This window comes from Lolium rigidum, chromosome 5 (assembly GCF_022539505.1).
Source record: "Lolium rigidum isolate FL_2022 chromosome 5, APGP_CSIRO_Lrig_0.1, whole genome shotgun sequence".
Lineage (NCBI taxonomy): Eukaryota > Viridiplantae > Streptophyta > Magnoliopsida > Poales > Poaceae > Lolium > Lolium rigidum.
The window spans coordinates 246,050,602-246,068,268 of NC_061512.1; positions in this window are offsets into that span (position 1 = coordinate 246,050,602).

Consider the following 17,667-nt stretch of genomic DNA (forward strand, 5'->3'; position numbering starts at 1 on the left):
GGCCTAGGAAGGCTTCGTTGTGACGTCGATGTGACAGCGTTAACCCTAAAATCTTATGCCGACGGCAATTTTTTTTGCCCTACGCACCCCCTCCCCCCGGATAGCCTTTATAGTTTTCAAAAAAAACAATAGAATTGCAAAAAAAAATCCTTGGAGATGTTCGTATGTTATGTCATTTGGTTGCAAGGGAAACTAATAAATTTGAAATTTGACTTTTTGTTTTGGCGTGATGTTTCGATAAAACGGATTTTCTAGTTGCATATGACCTCCGATGAAAATATTTTTTATATGAAAATGTATCTATGGAAAAAAAATCATTCCTCAAATAAAAAAAAATAGGAGATTTTTCAGATTTTAGATTTTGGTGATTTTTTTTAAAAAAATGGAATTCAGTTTATTGTTACATGAATTCAGTTTTATTATTACATATTCATTGTTGTTTATTCAAAAAAATTGGAATTAAAATAATAAAAAAGTGTGATGTCATGGCCCAAAGGATAATAGAATTTATAGGATACTATTGTCAATAAAGTATAACTTCTATGTCGAAAGCTCATTCGGAAGAAAAAAAAAGTAATTGTGCTACGGTGAGAGCAGTTTGAAGATAGGTGACGAAGTGAAAAATTTGACTATTAATAAGTAATTTAATCTAATATTAAGCATACTTAGAGATTAAAGTGTCAAAAAATATTTTAAAATTGATTTTTTTCTCGAAAACTGATAAGGGCCGTTAACCTCTATGCCGACGGAACTATACCACTCTGTAAACTCAGTAAACTTGCAGTGTAGTGGCCTACGCTGACAACTATAGTCTACGCTGATGGTAAACTCGGCTATGCTGACGTCATGAGGTGCCGACGGCTGTTATCGGTACCGACGACCAAATGAGCCTATGCCGATGGCTTCTAACCATCAACACCTTAAATATTTCCTGTAACGAGATTGCAGAAAGGCAAAGAAAGAAGAAGGGTACCCATACAGCAGGAACAGAAGAAGAGAAATGATGATCATCATCCGTGTCATCCTCTCCCAATTTAAAAGTGTGAGTAGTACAGTCACCATTAATGCCACGTCCAATCTATCCAGTGCAGCGTCCTCGGCAAAAGAAAATGGCTCCCCGTAAATAACCTGCTCCATTGAAATATCAGAAAGGACCACCTCTCAAAACAATTATAAAAAAAAAAGAATCTGGCGGCAGGGCTTGCCAGACACGTGGGACCTGCCCGTCGTCAGCCATGGCGGCAAGGCCTGCCACCGCTAGGCGTGGCGGCACGTTTAGCCATCTCCGTTGCTAACGATGGAGTGTGGACAGCGTTGGATTATGCTACCGCGCACGCAGAGGATATGCTGCGTAGCATGCTCACGCACAGCCAGGCACACCCGGGCGTAGTTCCCGGCTAGGATAGCCTATTGGTTGGTCCACTCTTTTATTTTCTTTCTTTAGCATTTTTTAGTGAAAACACCAACCACCCAAAACACTACCAAAACACTATAAAATCCCTTTCACCTAAAACACTTGTTAAAATACTTGTTTGGAACGCTGGTTTTACAAATTAGTGTATTGAAGTGATTCAACATAAATGGATAAACAATAAATCTTTTTTGACAGTTTAAATTAGACTTGTATCACAAATAAAAATCTCATCTTTTTAGTACACTAGAATAAATAAAATTCAATAATTACAATGAATAAATAGAAATTCTGTAATTGGTACACTTAGCTCATGGCCTCAGATCTCATAATCAACTTTTGGAAAACATGCAACAAATAGAGGAATTCAAGAGGTGCAAGAGTGCGGATCCATGCAAATAAATAACATTTCAGCTCAGTTCCAGAAGCAAATATCTTCCGGCACCGAAGCTAAAGACTTGCTAAACAATAAATTATCTAGTATTATTTGGGCTCAGTTCTAACAATACATATCTTCAGGTCTGGTTGATAACTTCAAGCACATCACAAGGGTAGCATTAACATATGTCTTCTCTAAGCCGTGCTCATTGATAAGTACCCTGCAGCGGAGGCGGCCAAAGCAGCTGGTAAGTCCAAAAAGAGTGAGGTGTTGGAAATGTGCGGATAATTCTCATGTTGTGAAGGACTGCAAGGTTGATCACTACTGTTATATTTGTGATAAGAAGGCACATCCCACAGCTCGTTGTCCTGTGCTTAAGTTACCGCGACCATCTGGTTTTGTTTCTGGGTCTGGTCTTCTGGAGACATATTTTACTGCTTTCCCGGACTCTGTGGTTAATGATGATCTTGCCCCGACTCAGTCGCCTATTGCTCTTGTGGTGGTCAGTGGTGATTTGGTGCCTGCAGATGTGATTGCTAAACAGGTGGCTCGTCGGTGTTCTGAACATCCCAATTGGAATTGGGAGGCGGTTCCTCATAGTGATATGCGGTTCTTGGTTTTAGTTCCTTCCTTCGATGACCTTGACATACTTGATGGTATTCAGGTGGGGGTGCCTTCCTTCAGCTCTTCTATCTCCATATCCGCTTGGCAGTCAGCAGAGGTTCCTCACAAGGCTGAACTCGAGAAGGTGTGGCTGCACGTGGATGGAGTGCCTCATACGCTGCGACACTGTCTGGATTTGTGGGCTGTTGGTTCTCTTGTTGGCAAGAATGTTGATGTGGATCTTGTTAGTCTGAGACGCAGGGCAGTGGTGCGTATTCAGGTAGCCATGCTTCAGGCTGGGATTCTTGGGGATCCTTCTGATGAGGCTCGTCCGATAGCTAAAGCTGATGATGTGGTTAAGTTTAAGGCCTTTGAGTTCCGCTTCCGCTGGGAACCTGCAGATTATATTCCAGAGCCGGATTTTGTTCCTTTGGTTTGGGTTAAGAAAGATGATCCTGACGAGGGAGGTGAGGGTGCTCCAGAGGGTGGGGATGATGCTATGGACACTTCTGAGACGGGAGTGGGGCCTTCAGCTTCTGGGACTTCACAGGTTCAGCAGGGAGGATCTAGCTCTTCAGCGCCTGGGGTTACTCATGCTATGGCCCCTGTGTTTGCTGTCATGCCTTTTCATCCTAATCCACAGACGCCGCATGCTATTGAGGCGGTGAACAGGTTGCGGGCAGTTAGTCCTTCTTTGGAGGCTCCGTCTTCTGCAGTGGCTACTCCTCGTGTGTCGGCGGATGATTTGCGTTTGGCACTAGATGCAATATGTTCTGGTTCTTCTTTATCTTATGGTCACCGCTCGGACAGGCCAGCCAGGGGTCGGGTATGTACTCTCGCCCGTACTACTCCTGCGGCGGCGAGGCGGGCTGCGACTGCCATGGCTGCTTGCGAGGGAGCGGCTGACGGAGAGGGTCTCATGCAACATGTTGTTCGGTCGGGTGCAGGAGATGTGATGCCGCGAGGGGGGTCTTCTTCGCCCTTACCACCTCGGGCATCCTCACCTTCACCTTGCCGAGGGGAGGCCGAGGTGTCGGCTACACTTTCTTCCGCCGCTTGTGGGGGCTCTTCACCGACCCCGCCCCCACAGCCGGCGTATTCTCCGCTTGGGCCCGACGGGGCTCTCTCGGCCAGCCCCCCTTCCGCTGATGTTGCGGTAGAGGGGTTTTCGCCCACTCCGCCGTCCAGCCTGGCGAGCCAGCGGGCGCCGCCTAGTGCGGCCTTGGGCATGGACGTCGACGAGGCGTCACCTACTCCAGCTGGGGGCGCAGCTAGACCCCCTCGTGTGGAGCTTGCTAGGGGAGGGTCTACTTCGTCTACCACCTCCCCAAGGGCTGCCGCTACTTCGCGCGCCTCGGGCGCCTCCGCGGTCGCTCCCATTCGTCGAAGTTCTTGCCATGGGATCGGCATAGATGGGGCGATGGTGACGGATGAAGACTCCATGGCAAAGGCCATGCGTCGCAAGGCGGAGTCAAACCTTGACTTCTCAGGTACTGTTAATAGTTCAAAGTCTTTTTTATCTTTCCCAACACCGCTTATGGCTTCTAAGTTGCATAATGTGGGGCTTTCGTTGGGTTCTTCTATTACTTCTATTTCTGTTTCGGCTAATGCTCTGAGACTTATGGAGTTTGGTAGACTCAAATTTACTCCTACGCTTTCGATTAAGTCGGATACCTCTTTTTCTGACGAGGATGAGGAGGAAGCGTACGCCGTCTCAGACGGACAGCTTCTTTCACACCTTGTTGGAGAGGTATCGGAGGTCGGTCTAGATGACACCGCTCTGGGCTCTTGTATTGAATTACAAGCGGCTGAGCGTAAATCAAGACTTTCATCCATTAAGCGTAATGCATGGCCTAATAAAAAGGCTAAAGTGACTAAATCTCCAATTGTTTCCAAATGAATGGCATGTTTGAGAATAGCAGAGGTCTGAAAGACTTGGCTAAACACTTACACATCGCTGAAAGCATTAGGGAACATGTTTTAGATTTTGTTGCTATCTCCGAGACGGGCAAACAGAACTATTCAACAAGTTTTCTAAATCGCCTATCAGGCGGGGAAGACTTTGCTTGGGTATCACGCCCACCTCGGGGGCGTTCTGGTGGCCTATTAGTTGGCATTCGAACTACAACCATGGAAATTTTGGATAATTCCGGAGGTGACTTTCATATTAAGCTTCACATCCGGAATAAGTCCGATAATTTCATATGGAGTTTGGTGTCTATCTATGGTGCTGACCAGGATGTTCATCAGCCTGCTTTTCTTCGGGAGTTGGTTAATCTAGCGAAGGATAATCCACACCCTATCATCATAGGCGGGGATTTTAATTTGCTTAGATACCCTCATGAGAAGAGTAGGGGCAGATTTGACACCCACTGCCCTTTCTTATTCAACGATGTCATTGACAGTTTGGATTTGAGAGAGGTTTCAATGGATATAGTCTCCCCGAGCCTACTTACGAGAAGTTAGATCGCGTATTGATGGACTCAGATTGAGAATTTAAATTCCCTCTAGTATCAGTACGGGTTCTTTCTCGGATTGAAGCTTTGTCAGAACACGCCCCAGTTCTGTTATCTACTTGTACATCCTTGCCGCCCCGTAGACGTCCGTTCAAATTTGAACTTGGATGGCTTAATCGGGATGGCTTTTCGGATATGATTAAATTTATTTGGGACAAACCTGTCGCTGGAAGCACCCCAATCCAAAGGTGGAATAATAAAATACGCTCCATGCGTAGATACCTTGGAGGGTGGGCTAGGCAAATGTCGGGACAACTCAAAAAAGAGAAACTCACTCTATCATCATGTATTGATGCTTTAGAGGCTCTTGCTGAAGTACGTCCACTGACAACGCATGAGATTGAACTTAAAAGACAATACAATGCAAAGTTAGTCGGATTACTTCGAGAGGAGGAACCCAAATGGTACGGAGATCTAAATCTCAGTTCTTGTTAGAAGGAGATTCGAATACGAGATACTTTCATAGTGTGGCCAATGGACGTCATAGAAAGAAACTCATTCACTCTCTAGTTCAAGATGAGGGTCTGATCGAAGGTCACGAGCAATTGAAGTCCTATGTTACTTCTTACTATAAAGGCCATTTTGGTGCCCCGGAGGATTCTGATGTATCCATGGATGAATCCAGGATTGATGATATCCCCCAAGTGTCTCCTAAAGAAAACGCCATTCTTACTTCGCCTTATTGTGAGGAGGAGATAAGAAAAGCGGTATTTCAAATGGAACACAACAAGATGTTTCTGGCTACATGACCAAAACTATCGAAAGACACCCACAAGTTGTGATGTTATTAACAATAACAAAAGAAAAAGAGAATAATGAAAACGGATGGTGGTAGAACTGACATAGTATAGTTCATACAAAGTGTGATCCAGCTGACATAATACTCAGAAAGTTCCGAGAGAAAATAGAGATAAAGGACCCCCTGAACAGGTCTAGAGGAATCATTTATATCCCTAATACTAGAACAAACAGAAGACAGACATAGACAAAGGATAATCTAGACATAATGGTGAAATATGATAAGCCGCTATGCTCCAAGAAAAACGAAATTATTCGCAGGTCATAATTTTCTTCAGCTCCCATGCAACCTATTTCATCTTTTACACCACCCAAATCAATCACCACAGAGGATATCAGAATCAGCATCTTGTGTTTTGTTTTGCACCTGGGATATCAAATTTAACATGTCATCAGCAATGATTGGGAGGAAAAAATACAGATCCATAAACAGCTAGCATTAATATAAGTGTTGCTTTACAGTTCCATGTGAACCGACTACTGAAAAAAAGACAAAACTTGATAAAGATGTAAAGCTATATAAACAAACTATAGATGAACACAGCAACAAGTGCAACCTTATAAAAATTGTTCTAGTGAGAAATTCACTATTAATACAGTAATAGTAGAAAAAATTTGATCCCCAAATCTCTGGCAATTGACTGCAGTATTGGCCAGTATATTTGCTTCGGTCTCATGCCGATTAAGTAGGTCTCCATGCAATATATCTATACAATACAAGTAACATGTTTTAACACCTCACTATAATCTTCTGGAATCAGCAGGGCCAAGTGTCTACAAAACCGAATGGAATCATGACCAATGGCGTACACTACCGGGTGCTGCATCTTATTTCAGCCGAGTTCAGATTAACCACCCAAAGGCACACTACCGGGCGCTATATCTTATTTCGGCTGAGTTCAGATTAACCACCCAAAGACACACTACCGGGTGCTATAGCTTATTTTGGCCAAGTTCAGATTAACCACGCAAAGGCGTACACTACCGGGTGCTATATCTTATTTCGGCTGAGTTCAGATTAACCACCCAAAGGCGTACACTACCATGTGCTATATCTTATTTCGGCTGAGTTCAGATTAACCACCCAAAGGCGTACACTACCATGTGCTATATATCCGATATGATAAATACCAGCCCACTCTCCACCAAGAAAATATGAATTAATCAGGTAAATTATCATGTATTGGAAGTCAGGAAGGAGTAAAAATAAAATACAATCAGTTACCTGATGCACCTTTCAGATATTTGGAGATCCTACTTGCACAGTAGCCTTCTTGTAAACCAAGAGTTCTCATGGAGTTAAACTCACCAACTTTCTGGACAGTCTGGTTCCTCATATCAACAACAAGCACCCATGCTATGTGGGTGTTGTCACGGTAGTCAATCTTGGCAAGTAAGTAAACGATGCCATCATCTTGCAGGCTCAGTTTAGGTAGGCCAATGTTGAGAGTCGACAAGGTTGGCTGAGCTGTACCCTCATCAACCCGCAGCTTAGGCAGCGACGATTCCGGCATTTCAGTGGAATTGAGGAGGTAATCCATGTGCCAATCATCTGAGGTGTAGCTCACAGTGTTGATGCTCCATACTGCAACCTTCCAAGTATAGAAAGTGGAGGACATGTCTCCCTCGAGACGACGATACTGCAGCTCGACATACTTGATGAAGCCACCAACGACGGCAATGTCCCGAACAGACTGTGGATTGCCAGAGCCCAGATAGTTGGCAAGACTTATCGGCGGTGGCAGATCTAAGGTATGAAGGGTGGGGCGGTTGTCAAGCACATCACATAACATGATCTTACGCCAAAGATCAACCCAGGCCACTGTGCCTCCTATGGTGAGTGTCTTCCATGTTCTGTGTTTTGGATATGAATTAAGTACCACCGGCAGGTTGCTCCATGTTTCTGTATCAGAGTGATACATAATGAGTGCAGAAGATTTTGTATACCCGAATCCGCGAGATTGTGCGGCAAGGACGTAGTCGCAGTTGCTGCAGTCGTGCTCCTCCTTGCTACTGACTTGGCTGCCTTTCTTGCACTTGCGCACGATGGCAACCGAGTCGTCATTGAATTGGTGGTAGTCGGGATGCGGGAGGTGCTCGAGCGAGGGGACGCTAGCGTCGTACATGAAGTATTCTCTTTCCGAGTGTATACTAATATCGGATGGATCAGTGCCGATGACGAGGCGGAGGAGAACGAGGCCGCCGTCGGTCTCCGTGGCGATGATGTGGGGCTCGACGGCGAATTCGGTGTGGTCGAAGGCGCTGGAGTGGACGCACATGTAGGAGACGAGCGGCGGCTGGGCGACGCAGAAGGTGACCTTGAGGGTGCCGCCGAGATCCCTCATAGCGCAAGATTCCGTGGTGGCGTTGGCGCGGTCCGCGAAGTAGGCGTATGGCTCCATGAGAACGAAGGGTGGGCGCTCGCCGTCGTCCGGGTAGCCATAAGCAGGAGGATTCAGGTACGGGTACTCCTCCTTTTCGTCCACCTCTTCCTCGCTTACAGATTGATGGTCCTCTTCATCCTCTTCTGCCATGAGGACGTCGTCGTCGTCGAGGTCGAGGTAGCCATAAGCAGGAGGATCTAGGACCGCGCCGTCCATCGATCCCGGACCGATTGCCTTCGAGGAACTTGTGTTTCTCGATCATACGGTGGGTGGATGTATTTAAGTAGTGGAGGGGACGTTGGGGCGAGATCCAGACGGAATCGATATGCATAGAACTCATATCTCGTTACGGACGAGGTTCGGTACACAAAATACACGTTATTTGATTAACTAGGTTACATCGGTCGTTGGTATCTAAGTGCTACTTTGTTTGGTTGGTCGCATGAATTTTCTAGTCTCACCTATATGGCAACACGGTGACCTTAAAGCATCTCCAGCCACATCCCCAAAACGTCCCCAAAAGATATTTGGGGCACGCCAGATAAAAAAGCGTTCCCAGTCGCGTGCCCCAAAGCCTCTTTTTGTCCAGTGCGGCGTAATACGGTGTCTAGCGCCTCGAGCCCGTCCCCGCTACACAGGGGATGCTCCGGATACGTCGGACACAACGAAATACGAGGCGTGGAGACGCGGGCCCGACGCGTCAGCGGCTCGGAAGCCTAAAATCCCGTCGCTTAACTTTGGTCAAGCGGCATTAATGGCGTCCCAGATTTCCCAGACGACGCAGGGACGTGTCTCGTCGTGCATGGCCGTGTGGCCATCCACGCTGGCGTTTGTTGCGTCCAACGCCCCGCTGCCGCTTCGCCTGCCGCCGTTGTACATTAAGAGCGCCCCTGCTTCCTTCCCCATCCCAATCTCCCGCCGCTCCAACCTCTCATCGCTCCCAAATCTCCTCTCCCTAGCCAATGTCGTCGTCCTCCCGCAAGATCGGCCGCGGCAGCCTCACCGTGGCGGAGGCATGGGCGCTATACCGCGCGGGATATCCCGTCCCGCCGGACATGCGTCTGCCAAGCAGCGATGGGTGGAGGATGGTCTTCAACTGCACAGGCGTCCCGTCGTCGCCGTCGCCGGGCACGGAGGGCTGGAGGGACGTGATCAGGGCTCGGCGGTCTCGCCTTAGCACCGAGGAGCAGGCGGATCCAACCTGGGCGGCCACCGGCAACGACGCCTGGTGGGTCGCCTACTTCCAGACGCAACACGACATCGAGATGAACAACACCGTCGGCCTCACTAGCCGGCGGAACAGCTGGAACAAGGACGGGCGCATCCTCTTCTGGTGCGTTCCGAGGCGCACCCTAGAGAACATCGTCGATGGCATCCACAATGGCGCTCCAAGGTTGGAGACGCCATCGTTGCCGCCACCATCTCCCGCAGCGCGCTGGCAGCCGAGGAGGACGTACTCGTCCTCCTCCAACCCTTCCTCGTTAGGGCCGACGCGATCGACGCCGTCCTTGTTGTACCGTGTCGCGCCCTAAAACATCCCCAAGCGCGAGTTGAAGGAGGAGCCGGAGTTCGCGACGCCGCCCATCAATCCGAGGCGCGGCGGCAGCGGCAGCCAGCAACAGCAAAGGCACGTCGGCGGCGCCCTCCTCATCCCGAAGCCGGAGGTGAAGGAGGAGCAGGACGATGAGGCAGCCGGGAAGGCGACGCTGCTGGCGGAGTACGAGCGGCAGCAGCGTCTCATCGCCAGCAGCGACGACCCCAAGGACTGCCCTGGCTTGCGAGCGGCGTGCTTTGCGTCGCTGAAAGACAAGGACGCATGGAGGGGAGACCGAGAGGCGGCGATCTCCATGTCCATCCACGACACCGGGAAGCCGCTTGTGGACCTCAGCGACGATGGCGAGGCTGGGCCAAGCGGCGTGGTGAGGGACGAGCCTGTTGACGAGCCCGACGAGCGTGTCAAGCATGAGGTCGTCACCGACGAGATGTACAACTTCCACCCGTACTACGACGCCTCTGGCCGTCGCAAGTACTACTAGATTAGAGTTTATTTTAAATTTCATCGAATTTCGTTCGAATCTATGTAATATATAGCAAGTTTGAATGAATTCACATTAAGTTTTAAATATCTGAAATTTTGTGTTGGGGATGTGATACGTCTGCGACGTATCGATAATTTCTTATGTTCCATGCTACATTATTGATGATATCTACATGTTTTATACACATTATATGTCGTATTTATGCATTTTCCGGCACTAACCTATTAACAAGATGCCGAAGAGCCGCTTGCTTTGTTCTCGCTGTTTTTGGTTTCAGAAATCCTAGTAAAGAAATATTCTCGGAATTGGACGAAATCAACGCCCGGGGTCCTATTTTGCCACGAAGCTTCCGGAAGACCGAAGGAGAGTTGAAGTGGGGCCACGAGGTGGCCAGACACCAGGCGGCGCGGCCCAGGCCCCGGCCGCGCCGGCCCGTCGTCCGGGCCCCTCGTGACGCCCCTTTACCTGCCCTTCCGCCTACAAATAGCCTTCGTCGCGAAACCCCCGAGCACCGAGAGCCACGATACGGAAAACCTTATCGAGACGCCGCCGCCAATCCCATCTCGGGGGATTCTGGAGATCACCTCCGGCACCTCGCCGGAGAGGGGATTCATCTCCCGGAGGATTCTTCACCGCCATGGTCGCCTCCGGAGTGATGAGTGAGTAGTTCACCCCTGGACTATGGGTCCATAGCAGTAGCTAGATGGTTGTCTTCTCCTCATTGTGCTTCATTGTTGGATCTTGTGAGCTGCCTAACATGATCATGATCATCTATCTCGTAATACTATATGTTGTGTTTGTCGGGATCCGATGGATAGAGAATACTATGTTATGTTAATTATCAATCTATTACCTATGTGTTGTTTATGATCTTGCATGCTCTCCGTTATTAGTAGAGGCTCCGGCCAAGTTTTTGCTCTTAACTCTAAGAGGGAGTATTTATGCTCGATAGTGGGTTCATGCCTCCATTAAATCCGGGACAAGTGACGTAAAGTTCTAAGATTGTGGATGTGTTGTTGCCACTAGGGATAAAACGTTGATGCTATGTCTAAGGATGTAGTTATTGATTACATTACGCACCATACTTAATGCAATTGTCCGTTGTTTTGCAACTTAATACTGGAAGGGGTTCGGATGATAACCTCGAAGGTGGACTTTTTAGGCATAGATGCATGCTGGATAGCGGTCTATGTACTTTGTCGTAATGCCCAATTAAATCTCACTATATTTATCATATCATGTATGTGCATTGTTATGCCCTCTCTATTTGTCAATTGCCCGACTGTAATTTGTTCACCCAACATGCTTTTATCTTATGGGAGAGACAACTCTAGTGAACTGTGGACCCCGGTCCTATTCTTTACATCGCATACAATCTATCGCAATACTTGTTTTACTCGTTTTCCGCAAACAATCATCTTCCACACAATACGGTTAATCCTTTGTTACAGCAAGCCGGTGAGATTGACAACCTCACTCGTTTCGTTGGGGCAAAGTACTTTGGTTGTGTTGTGCGGGTTCCACGTTGGTGCCGGAATCCCCGGTGTTGCGCCGCATTACATTCCGCCACCATCAACCTTCAACGTGCTTCTTGGCTCCTCCTGGTTCGATAAACCTTGGTTTCTTTCCGAGGGAAAACTTGCTACTCGTCCGCATCACACCTTCCTCTTGGGGTTCCCAACGGACGTGTGTCAACTGCACGCATCAAGACTGTTTTCTGGCGCCGTTGCCGGGGACCTGAAGAAAAGTTACACTACAGAGATCTCTAACTCCCACGTCAACTTCACGCCAGCAACTGTTTTCTGGCGCCGTTGCCGGGGAGATCAAGACACGCTGCAAGGGGAGTCTCCACTTCCCAATCTCTTTACTTTGTTTTTGTCTTGCTTTATTTTACTTACTACTTTGTTTGCTGCATTATATCAAAACACAAAAAAATTAGTTGCTAGCTTTACTTTATTTATTGTCTTGCTTTCTATATCAAAAACACAAAAAAAAATTTTAGTTACTTGCATTTTACTTTTGTTACTATGTCTAGTTCTGCACTTGTTACTTCTTCACCTGAGGAATTAGTCTTCACTTTTAAACAAGGGGATGAGGAGAGTTTTAAAGATGTTTGGTCCAGAATTTTTACTTCTTATCGTAAAACTGAACCTCAAATGACTCTAAGCTTGCTCCTTAGTAATTTTTATTTTGGTCTTATGATTCGCTATAGATATGCCTTGGATGCTCTAGTGGGAGGAGATTTCCTTCATTGCAATGGGGATCAAGTTTTTAATGCCATAAAGAAGTTGGTTGCATCACATGATTCAGCTAATAACTTTGATTCAGCCCTTACTAGCATTTATAATAGATTAAACACTCTTGAGACAAGTGCATCTCGCTTGAATGAAAATTATGGATATGTTCGTAACCGTCTTGATCAAGTTTTAATGAACTCTGAACCTTCATTATGGGATCCTATTATTAAAATTGCTATTGGTGACCAAACTCTTCATGCTAATTGTGATATTATGTCTGAATTTTGCCTAATGTCTAAGAGAATTCATGAATCTTTGAGACTTTGGGAATTCGCTAAAGGGGGAGAAGGAATAACTCTTATTGATAACTCTGTTATAATTCCTAAAGTAATAGCTGCGGGTGTGCATACAACCATTCTTGGGAGAACAATATCCATTAATTATCTTGTTATTGAATGTGCAGGAACAAGACAAATCACACTTGGAAGATCCCTGCTGAAACTATTGGGAGCAGTCATAGATATGGGAGAAGGAACCCTAAAATTCACCTCTACACTCGGGGGTAGCCATATATTCCCTAAGACAAAGAGTAAGAAAAAGAACAAGAAAGGTAAGGGTAAAGCCCAAGGTAATGTCGATGCTTCATCTCTCGATAATACTTGATATACACTTTCTGCGCCTAGCTGAAAGGCGTTAAAGAAAAGCGCTTATGGGAGACAACCCATGTTTTTACTACAGTACTTTGTTTTATATTTGAGTCTTGGAAGTTGTTTACTACTGTAGCAACCTCTCCTTATCTTAGTTTTGTGCTTTGTTGTGCCAAGTAAAGTCTTTGATAGTAAGGTTCATACTAGATTTGGATTACTGCGCAGTTTCAAATTTCTTTGCTGTCACGAATTTCGACCTGCCTCCCTGTGGGTAGCTCAGAAAAATATGCCAATTTACGTGCGTGATCCTCAGATATGTACGCAACTTTCATTCAATTTTAGCATTTTCATTTGAGCAAGTCTGGTGCCTCAATAAAATCCATCTTTACGGACTGTTCTGTTTTTACAGATTCTGCCTTTTATTTCGCATTGCCCCTTTTGCTATGTTGGATGAATTTCTTTGATCCATTAATGTCCAGTAGCTTTATGCAATGTCCAGAAGTGTTAAGAATGATTGTGTCACCTCTGAATATGTTCATTTTTATTGTACACTAACCCTCTAATGAGTTGTTTCGAGTTTGGTGTGGAGGAAGTTTTCAAGGATCAAGAGAGGAGTATGATGCAATATGATCAAGGAGAGTGAAAGCTCTAAGCTTGGGGATGCCTCGGTGGTTCACCCCTGCATATTTTAAGAAGACTCAAGCGTCTAAGCTTGGGGATGCCCAAGGCATCCCCTTCTTCATCGACAACATTATCGGGTTCCTCCCCTGAAACTATATTTTTATTCCATCACATCTTATGTACTTTGCTTGGAGCGTCGGTTTGTTTTTGTTTTTGTTTTTGTTTTTGTTTGAATAAAATGGATCCTAGCATTCATTGTGTGGGAGAGAGACACGCTCCGCTGTTGCATATGGACAAATATGTCCTTAGGCTTTACTCATAGTATTCATGGTGAAGGATGAATCTTCTTCGTTAAATTGTTATATGGTTGGAATCGGGAAAATGCTACATGTAGTAATTCTAAAATGTCTTGGATAATTTGATACTTGGCAATTGTTGTGCTCATGTTTAAGCTCTTGCATCATATACTTTGCACCCATTAATGAAGAAACACTTAGAGCTTGCTAATTTGGTTTGCATATTTGGTCTCTCTAAAGTCTAGATAATTTCTAGTATTGAGTTTTGAACAACAAGGAAGACGGTGTAGAGTCTTATAATGTTTACAATATGTCTTTTATGTGAGTTTTGCTGCACCGTTCATCCTTGTGTTTGTTTCAAATAACCTTGCTAGCCTAAACCTTGTATCGAGAGGGAATACTTCTCATGCATCCAAAATCCTTGAGCCAACCACTATGCCATTTGTGTCCACCATACCTACCTACTACATGGTATTTCTCCGCCATTCCAAAATAAATTGCTTGAGTGCTACCTTTAAAATTTCCATCATTCACCTTTACAATATATAGCTCATGGGATAAATAGCTTAAAAACTATTGTGGTATTGAATATGTACTTATGCACTTTATCTCTTATTAAGTTGCTTGTTGTGCGATAACCATGTTCCTGGGGACGCCATCAACTACTCTTTGTTGAATATCATGTGAGTTGCTATGCATGTCCGTCTTGTCCGAAGTAAGAGAGATCTACCACCTTAATGGTTGGAGCATGCATATTGTTAGAGAAGAACATTGGGCCGCTAACTAAAGCCATGAATCATGGTGGAAGTTTCAGTTTTGGACATATATCCTCAATCTCATATGAGAACACTAATTGTTGCCACATGCTTATGCATTAAAGAGGAGTCCATTATCTGTTTTCCATGTTGTCCCGGTATGGATGTCTAAGTTGAGAATAATCAAAAGCGAGAAATCCAAAATGCGAGCTTTCTCCTTAGACCTTTGTACAGGCGGCATGGAGGTACCCCATTGTGACACTTGGTTAAAACATGTGTATTGCGATGATCCGGTAGTCCAAGCTAATTAGGACAAGGTGCGGGCACTATTAGTATACTATGCATGAGGCTTGCAACTTGTAAGATATAATTTACATAACTCATATGCTTTATTACTACCGTTGACAAAATTGTTTTATGTTTTCAAAATAAAAGCTCTAGCACAAATATAGCAATCGATGCTTTCCTCTTTGAAGGACCTTTCTTTTACTTTTTATGTTTAGTCAGTTCACCTATCTCTCTCCACCTCAAGAAGCAAACACTTGTGTGAACTGTGCATTGACTCCTACATACTTGCATATTGCACTTGTTATATTACCTTACATTGACACTATCCATGAGATATACATGTTACAAGTTGAAAGCAACCGCTGAAACTTAATCTTCCTTTGTGTTGCTTCAATACCTTTACTTCAATTTATTGCTTTATGAGTTAACTCTTATGCAAGACTTATTGATGCTTGTCTTGAAGTACTATTCATGAAAAGTCTTTGCTTTATGATTCATTTGTTTACTCATGTCATTACCATTGTTTTGATCGCTGCATTCATTACATATGCTTACAAATAGTATGATCAAGGTTATGATGGCATATCACTCCGTAAATTATCTTTGTTATCGTTTACACTGCTCGGGACGAGCGAGAACTAAGCTTGGGGATGCCGATACGTCTCCGACGTATCGATAATTTCTTATGTTCCATGCTACATTATTGATGATATCTACATGTTTTATACACATTATATGTCGTATTTATGCATTTTCCGGCACTAACCTATTAACAAGATGTCGAAGAGCCAGTTGCTGTTTTCTGCTATTTTTGGTTTCAGAAATCCTAGTAAAGAAATATTCTCGGAATTGGACGAAATTAACGCCCAGGGTCCTATTTTGCCACGAAGCTTACAGAAGACCGAAGGAGAGTCGAAGTGGGGCCACGAGGTGGCCGGACACCGGGCGGCGCGGCCCGAGCCCCGGCCGCGCCGGCCTGTCGTCCGGGCCCCTCGTGACGCCCCTTTACCTGCCCTTCCGCCTACAAATAGCCTTCGTCGCGAAACCCCCGGTACCGAGAGCCACGATACGGAAAACCTTGCGAGACGCCGCCGCCGCCAATCCCATCTCGGGGGATTCTGGAGATCACCTCCGGCACCCTGCCGGAGAGGGGATTCATCTCCCGGAGGACTCTTCACCGCCATGGTCGCCTCCGGAGTGATGAGTGAGTAGTTCACCCCTGGACTATGGGTCCATAGCAGTAGCTAGATGGTTGTCTTCTCCTCATTGTGCTTCATTGTTGGATCTTGTGAGCTGCCTAACATGATCAAGATCATCTATCTGTAATACTATATGTTGTGTTTGTCGGGATCCGATGGATAGAGAATACTATGTTATGTTAATTATCAATCTATTACCTATGTGTTGTTTATGATCTTGCATGCTCTCCGTTATTAGTAGAGGCTCGGCCAATTTTTTGCTCTTAACTCCAAGAGGGAGTATTTATGCTCGATAGTGGGTTCATGCCTCCATTAAATCCGGGACGAGTGACGGAAAGTTCTAAGGTTGTGGATGTGCTTGTTGCCACTAGGGACAAAACATTGATGCTATGTCTAAGGATGTAGTTATTGATTACATTACGCACCATACTTAATGCAATTGTCTGTTGTTTTGCAACTTAATACTCGGAAGGGGTTCGGATGATAACCTCGAAGGTGGACTTTTTAGGCATAGATGCATGCTGGATAGCGGTCTATGTACTTTGTCGTAATGCCCAATTAAATCTCACTATATTTATCATATCATGTATGTGCATTGTTATGCCCTCTCTATTTGTCAATTGCCCGACTGTAATTTGTTCACCCAACATGCTTTTATCTTATGGGAGAGACACCTCTAGTGAACTCGTGGACCCCGGTCCTATTCTTTACATCGCATACAATCTACTGCAATACTTGTTTTACTGTTTTCTGCAAACAATCATCTTCCACACAATATGGTTAATCCTTTGTTACAGCAAGCCGGTGAGATTGACAACCTCACTGTTTCGTTGGGGCAAAGTACTTTGGTTGTGTTGTGCAGGTTCCACGTTGGCGCCGGAATCCCTGGTGTTGCGCCGCATTACATTCCGCCACCATCAACCTTCAACGTGCTTCTTGGCTCCTCCTGGTTCGATAAACCTTGGTTTCTTTCTGAGGGAGAACTTGCTACTGTCTGCATCACACCTTCCTCTTGGGGTTCCCAACGGACGTGTGTCAACTGCACGCATCAGGATGCGGCTGGGGAGCGACGTCCCCCCTACGCGGCACAAAGGAAACACGTCCCCCGAACGCTCGATCCGGCGCCGTTTGGGGGACGCTTTGGGGAACGCGACTGGAGATGCTCTTACCTCACCTATCACAAGATCACCATGGCACCGTCGTTCACAAGCTTCGGCACGTCGGCGATTGCACCACCGGTCATGCCGGTCAAAAGAATCACCACGTCGCCGACCACGAAGACGAAGACCACCATGACACCGTCGGTCACACCGGTCACAAGCATGGGCACGTTGCCGACCACGAAGACAAAGACCAACATGGCACCATCGGTCACGCCGGTCACAAGCATGGGCACATCGCCGACCACGAAGATGAAGACCACCATGTCACCGTCGTTCACGCCGATCACAAGAATCACCACGTTGCCGACCACGAAGACGAACACCACCATGA